At 37.7% G+C, this 7119-nt stretch overlaps 1 pseudogene; it reads left to right on the forward strand.

Moving 5' to 3' along the window:
* The first annotated feature begins 3508 nt into the window (after window positions 1-3508).
* Window positions 3509-6836, forward strand: LOC107668706 (E3 ubiquitin/ISG15 ligase TRIM25-like; annotated as a pseudogene).
* Window positions 6837-7119: the final 283 nt, after the last annotated feature.

The raw sequence follows: 7119 nt of genomic DNA on the forward strand, positions 1-7119 counted from the left end.
TCAATGGAGCTCCGAAATTATGATTCACCATGGCAACAGCATCGACAAAAAGACATCCGCATACTTTGAGTGAACGCATAAGTTTAATTCTTAATCACTGTTATAATAACAGAGGTGAAAACTGGCAGAACGGTAGGTTATTGAACTAATATTAATTTTCATGGTATCCCATGGGCACAAAAAAAAAAAGAAAAAAAGAACGTGACAGCAGCTAAGAATGAAGTATAAAAACAATTCAATCAGGTAAAACTTTAAGCATGAAATGTTCATGGGTGTAGGCTACATGACTTTACAAACATTTGATATATTAAATCAATTTAATTCAGTGTCTATTTCAATGTGCAGCAGCTTTTTTTCACGTACTCTAATCTTTTCACTTGGTCTAATCTTTTCACATAATTAAACAGTCTCTAATCGAACCTGTTACATTTCTTAATTAGAGTTGTAACGAATCAGTCCACTGAAGGCGAGCATAGTGAGAACCCAAGTCAGTCCACTGAAGGCGAGTATAGTGAGAACCCAAGTGCAGTTTTATTTACAGTGATCCAAACATAATTCAAACAAGATACACAGACTTGACTTGACTTGACTAGGCACGAACAGACTAGACTCACCGACAGCGGGTTACAAAATCAATACACGACAAGAGACAATGGCAACATGAAGAGTAATGAAATTAACATTTGACTTCTACTCAGTCAACAAACAGAAAGCAAAATAATGAAGAACAGATGAAGAGGAGATGGCCATAAAACCGAGTATTGAAAGAATACTAAAATCCAACAGTAAAAAAAGAATAACTCTTGCTTTTGTATTTTTTTAGGAAATAAATATGACCAAATAAATTGTGCATAATTTGTGTTTATGTAACAGCTGTGGTGGTGGTGGTTACAGCATATATCTCGGACTACACTTCCATATGGCATCCTTCCATTCCATATCTGTTTCCTTTTTGGAAGGTGCGATGATGGGAATATGCGTGTCATCAATGCATCCAACCACACTGGAAATTCTAAAGGAAATTCTAATTATTGGGTTGCTTCCAGAGGTCGCCGCAAGATGTTATCAAGTGAATGTCAGTGAGGCACACCTTCATTACCGCTCTGCATACAGCGGCCTTACTAATGTGCTCTGCAACCCCGATATAGAAAACTACCAAATAAATATGCATGTGGATATGGCACAAAAAAATGTAACTCCCTACGAATTAATCTGCCATCTACAGTATGAAAGGACATGCCATTTTTGTCACTTTGACGGTGTCTGGTGTTTGAAGGGGGGAGGGGGGGGAATGTCAGTGAGGCACACCTTCATTACCGCTCTGCATACAGCGGCCTTACTAATGTGCTCTGCAACCCCGATATAGAAAACTACCAAATAAATATGCATGTGGATATGGCACAAAAAAATGTAACTCCCTACGAATTAATACAGCCTCCTCATCTACAGTATAAAAGGACATGCCATTTTTGTCACTTTGTCACACGGTGTCTGGTGTTTGAAGGTGGAGGTGGGGGAAACAAAAAATAATCTTGTTTACGTTTGCATTAAAATTATTTTTCTTACCCCATGGCGGATAATTTAGCATGTTTTAAGTAAAATGCACTTAAATGCACTTGTTTCCCCCCAGGAATCAAGAATAAACTTAGGCTATATAATTTTTCTTTTATAGAAAATGCATCGTGATTTAAGAATTTTTAGATATTTGTGCTTGAAAAAATAGTAAGAAAAGCATTTTTGCAGCATGAATGAATGAATGAGGTATTTAAACATCGCTTACGCTTTAAAAAGGGGGAGACCATAAGAAACTCTGGGTTTACCGAAGAAAACCTGCTCCTGACCAGGTTAGGTTCATAGAGTAAGTTACCACGGTAACTGACTCTGAGTACAAGTTACCTCTCTTTCAGAAACAGGCTTGACTTACCCTGCTTTCTCGGGTTTGACAAACCTCCCATTCTGAAACGGAAAACCCAGAGTTTCCCTCATTTCAGGGTTAACATACTCAGAGTTTTCACTTAACCTCCTTTCTGAAACTGGCCCCAGATGCCGTTTTTTTTAATGGATGTCAATGGAGGAGAGGCATCACTACGCTGAATAAACAGCTTTTTAGAGGAAATGGCTTATCATTTAATGAATCGACAGCCTATCGGCTAATCTTCAACATGTTTTACACTAAAAAATACTTTTGGATTGAACTGTTTTTAGAGTTTACACCGAGAAAAAAAAAATCATTGAAATTCATTACAAAATGTTTTTACTGAAATTACATTTCAGTTTTTGAAGAAATACAGCACAAATTTTAAATAAAATACATATGACATTTAAAATACTGTACTGATGAGCATAGCAGTTTCATTCAATTTTTTATAAAATGTTGAATTAAATTCAACTTAAAACTGAAGAAATACAAAACTCATACATCTACAAGATTGTCACTGTTTCACTCCACTAAAACACTATTCTAAAACAATTTTTGTTATTCAGATGTAAATGTACTTTATCAATGAATTCTTCATAAACAGTTCTTCAGAGCCCCAAAGATGAATTTGAAAAACTAAAAATTGCATTTCTATCTTATTAGTTAGGGTTACTCTTTATGAAAAGGTCATGATTTTACATTTGAAATGGGTGGAGAAAGAAACAAATTGTGCTGTTTGCTGATAGCTTTGTATCTTGTATTTTCCAAATCAGTTTTATTATATTGTAATACACAATATTCTACGGACTCCTGTGGGCTCCATATAGCTCTGATAATATATGCAGGCAAACATTACATTGTATTTCAATTCTGAATCCTAGCTATCCACCTTTTTCCTACGCCCCATTATGCTTTGCACAAATTATGGGAGTAACTTCCGTGTACACTGTAAACAATCAGCAAAAGGTTCGCTCTATGAACGCAATAATGAGTATTTTCAAAAACTGGGTACTATGAGGTGACATTATTTTACTCGCCTTCAACCATCGATCATTAAAAGGAAATTTAAAAGTGTAAAAGCATTAACAAATTATTTTCAACATACCATGAATAAAGCAAGATAATACAACGACCTGTGTCAATATATCAAGAATAATGGTCCTCATGACATGACCTCTCCACACTATAACTGATTGCTGCCACCTACAGCCAACTCTGTGCCCTGTTCATTTGAAATATCTACAGAATTCCCACTGATGTTGATCACAAATATTGAGGTATATATAATTTGTCAAACAAGTCCATTGGTCACATTTTTCTGCAACATTTCCTCTTCTTTGAAAACAACTGGTCTACAATGAAAGAAGTCAACATAAAATGCATGGACAGTTGGAGGTGTTTGTGTGTTGAAGTTCAATATCATGCTCACTACTTCTGTATTTCTTTAGGAGACGGCTATCTAGTGGACCTTTGTAGTATGAATGATAGGGCAAGTTTAATGCGCTTCATGGAGAGACTCATTTTGCTCACATCTCTCAAACACCGAATCAGGAAATGACATCAACTCTCCACGTTGAGGAAACTAAACTTCAGTGCCATTTAGCTGTACTGTGTCTCTGTGCATGCACTGAAATGGCTGAAGCCAGGTTTTCTCAGGACCAGTTCAGCTGTTCAGTGTGTCTGGATTTGCTGAACGATCCAGTGACTATTCCCTGTGGACACAATTACTGTAAGAGCTGCATTAAACACTGCTGGGATCAAGAGGATCAGAAGAGAGTCTACAGCTGCCCTGAATGCAGACAGACCTTCAGACCAAGACCTGCTTTAAAGAAAAGCACCATGCTGGCTGAAGTGGTGGAGCAACTGAAGAACACTGAACGCAAACCTGCTGTTCTTGCTGGACCTGGAGATGTGAAGTGTGACGTCTGCATTGGAAGAAAACACAAAGCTGTCAAGTCCTGTCTGGTGTGTCTGAACTCTTTCTGTCAAAATCACCTTGAACAACATGAGAAACTCTTCAAAGGTAACAGACATGATCTAATGGACGCCACTGGATATCTTAAGAAGATGATCTGCAGTAAACATAAAAAACTGCTGGACATTTTCTGCCGCTCTGACCAGAGTTGTATATGCATGCTCTGCATGGTGGATGAACACAAAAATCATGATACTGTATCAACTGCAGCAGAGAGGACAGAGAAACAGGTACAGACTGAAAGACACTGGTGTGCTTAATTTAAGCAATTTAGTTAAAACTATTAAAATCATTAAACAGCTGTAATTTTGTACTGCGCTAGAGTGACAGTGAAAAAAAATCCAATAATCGCAACAAGCTAATTGATAATAATTAAAAGACATCTTGAGCTCAAATGGTTTTGTTCGTAATGATTAAAGGGCAATGAAACCCTATATTACAGCAACGGTGAACACACAAGATATTCTCAAAAGAGCGGCAAATGCATGAGTCACCATAGAAAGCGCGCCATACTGTTTTTTCTTCTTAAACCAAAAGGGGGCATTCTAAAAAAACGCTTGAAAAACCATTAGCGTGGCTTAACGCACGAGTAAGCAAGTAAAGGGGTTAATGAACAGAGAGTTCTGGGTATATGTGACGGTGTAGCTTTTGTGCTAACAAAGATACACGGAGGCAGGATGCACCTGTAAACTCAACAGTCGCGTTTATTTTTATCTGCTTCAGAACAGAGCATCAACAACAACTCTCCTTCTTAAAGGGGAACATACCTAATAACTATGTATGCATGTGTAGGCTATGCCGGTGGTGTGTGAATTGTGTCTATTACTCAGTAATGTGTGAGATGCTTGTATCTACCCCTACAATGTTAAGTTAACCCTGATTTCTGGAATACAAAGACGGGTTATATTCGCGATGTGGATGAATCTTGTTTGTGCCGTAGACTTGGTGGTATCCACCTTTTTCTACTCACCCTTCAACCATCAAACATTAGAAGGAAATTAAAAAGTGTACATACATTCATTATTTAAACAGACCATGAATAACCCTAAAATCTCGATTATTATCGCAACAATTTTACAGACTTGTGTGTTTATATTATGTAACATAGACTACATATTATTTCAAAATGATTTACATCATTTTGACAGATATCAAATATTGTATTTTCCTGCTTCGGAAACATGTAGTGCTAATAGGGATTAGAAGTGAAATGAGTCAATTTGAAAGCATTCATGTGAAAACAAACCTTGAAACAGATTTTTCATTTTTCATATTGTTACAGCGGAGTGCAAAGGAAAAAAGAGAATAATCCAGATGAAAAAATGCAGCGTCCTGACGTCTGAAAGTAGAATGTGAAGGAAAATTCACAGCTCATTCAGTCAGATTGATGGATAAGAATTATTTGTCGCGCAACTTTATAATTTGAAATTATTTGAAATTATTAAGTCTTCTTGAGTGGAAATTCCCCAAACCAAAAAAGTGCCTCCCATAATTTAAAACGCAGTAGACTTATTAGGAAAAAAGTGGATATGGAAAAGAATTTATGCCATGCAGATCCAAGAATGTGTAGCCTGTTTTCACGTACTGTAGAGATCTCACAGTTTAAAGCATCACGAATAATTAAGCAAAGCATCTTCTCACTAGATAGAAAACAGCTTGTTGTCACAATGTCTCAACTTCTGTAAAGCAGTTTTTTTATCATGGACATCTGACCTTGATGGACTGAACAGAAGAAATGAAACAGAAAAGATATCCATGTCAAAGAGCGGAGCTCCAGAGCACACCTGTTTGTGACCTAATTGCCACGGACCAATCGTAATTGGTCATTCATGCACACTGGGCATGCGCATAAAAGTGTAAACAGGACGTTGGTTACTAGTCAGGCACAACAATGAGCATGATGGCGATGTCTTTGTTGCAGATTGCAACCGTAGCAAAAGTTATGCGTTTTAAAACGAAAATGCACTAGAGTAAACTTAACCTCAGTCATAAGATTCTGAGGCAATGGTGTTTGGCACCTGCTGATATAGCCAAGCATTCACTGCAAAAAAACAAAAAAAAAGGACTTAACACCATTGGCCAAGCAGGTGCATTAGCTTTATTAACCGGTTAACCGGATTAACGTAACCAAAGACATTCTGTGAGATGAATAAACAAAGGCAGGAGTCCTCAAAACAACCTCAGTCATAAGATTCTAAGGCAATGGTGTTTGGCACCTGCTGATATAGCCAAGCATTCACTGCAAAAAAAGCAAAAAAAAAGGACTTAACACCATTGGCCAAGCAGGTGCATTAGCTTTATTAACCGGTTAACCGGATTAACGTAACCAAAGACATTCTGTGAGATGAATAAACAAAGGCAGGAGTCCTCAAAACATTTTGTACTTTAAACATCACAACATTTTTGTGATGTAGTGTTATTTGTGTTGTCCTATAGAAACACATGGGTGATACACAGAGAAAATACCAGCAGCAAATCAAGAGAGAAAGAAAAAACTTCGGGAGCTGAAAGAGGCTGTGAAGACTCGCAAGGTGAGTTTTGAGAAGAAGAAAACTGCTGGTTTCAGACTCAGTTAAGTCTCTTCTTCAGTTGGTTATTGAGGGTGATTTTCAGTCCCACTGAAGCACAGCAGACTGTGTGAGCAGCAGTAAGAGCTGATTGTAATGTGTGTCCTACAGCGCTCTGCACAGACAGCAGTGGAGGACAGTGAGAGGATCTTTGGTGAGCTCATCCGCTTCATTAAGGGAAGACGCTCTGAGATCACACAGATGATCAGAGATCGAGAAAAGACTGTAGTGAGTCGAGCTGAAGCACTTATGAAGCAACTGGAGAAGGAGATTGACCAAATGAGGTTGATAAATGCCGAGCTGGAGCAGCTTTCACAAACACATGATCACATCCATTTCCTCCAGGTTGTACCATGATCTTTAGACTCTTCTTTACAGCTTTTACTGATATTATGATTTTATTGATCCCTGAGTAGTATTTGTTTTCTATTAAAAAAATAGTATTATTATTTTTGTCTTTGTGTCTGTGTAGAGTTACCTGTCTCTCCCTGTTCCTCCTGGGTCTCCGGATGTTCCCAAAATCACAGAGAGGTCTTTTGATAATGTAGGAAAATCAGTGTCTCGGCTGAGACAGAAATTGGAGGATTTCTGCACAGAGGAGATTGAAAAGCTATCTGGTCAAGGTAGAGTACTGGAGACTCATTTGTTGTCCAAATATA

The sequence above is a fragment of the Sinocyclocheilus anshuiensis genome, unplaced genomic scaffold (genome assembly GCF_001515605.1).
Source record: "Sinocyclocheilus anshuiensis isolate Anshui unplaced genomic scaffold, SAMN03320099.WGS_v1.1 scaffold108, whole genome shotgun sequence".
Classification (NCBI taxonomy): Eukaryota; Metazoa; Chordata; class Actinopteri; order Cypriniformes; family Cyprinidae; genus Sinocyclocheilus; species Sinocyclocheilus anshuiensis.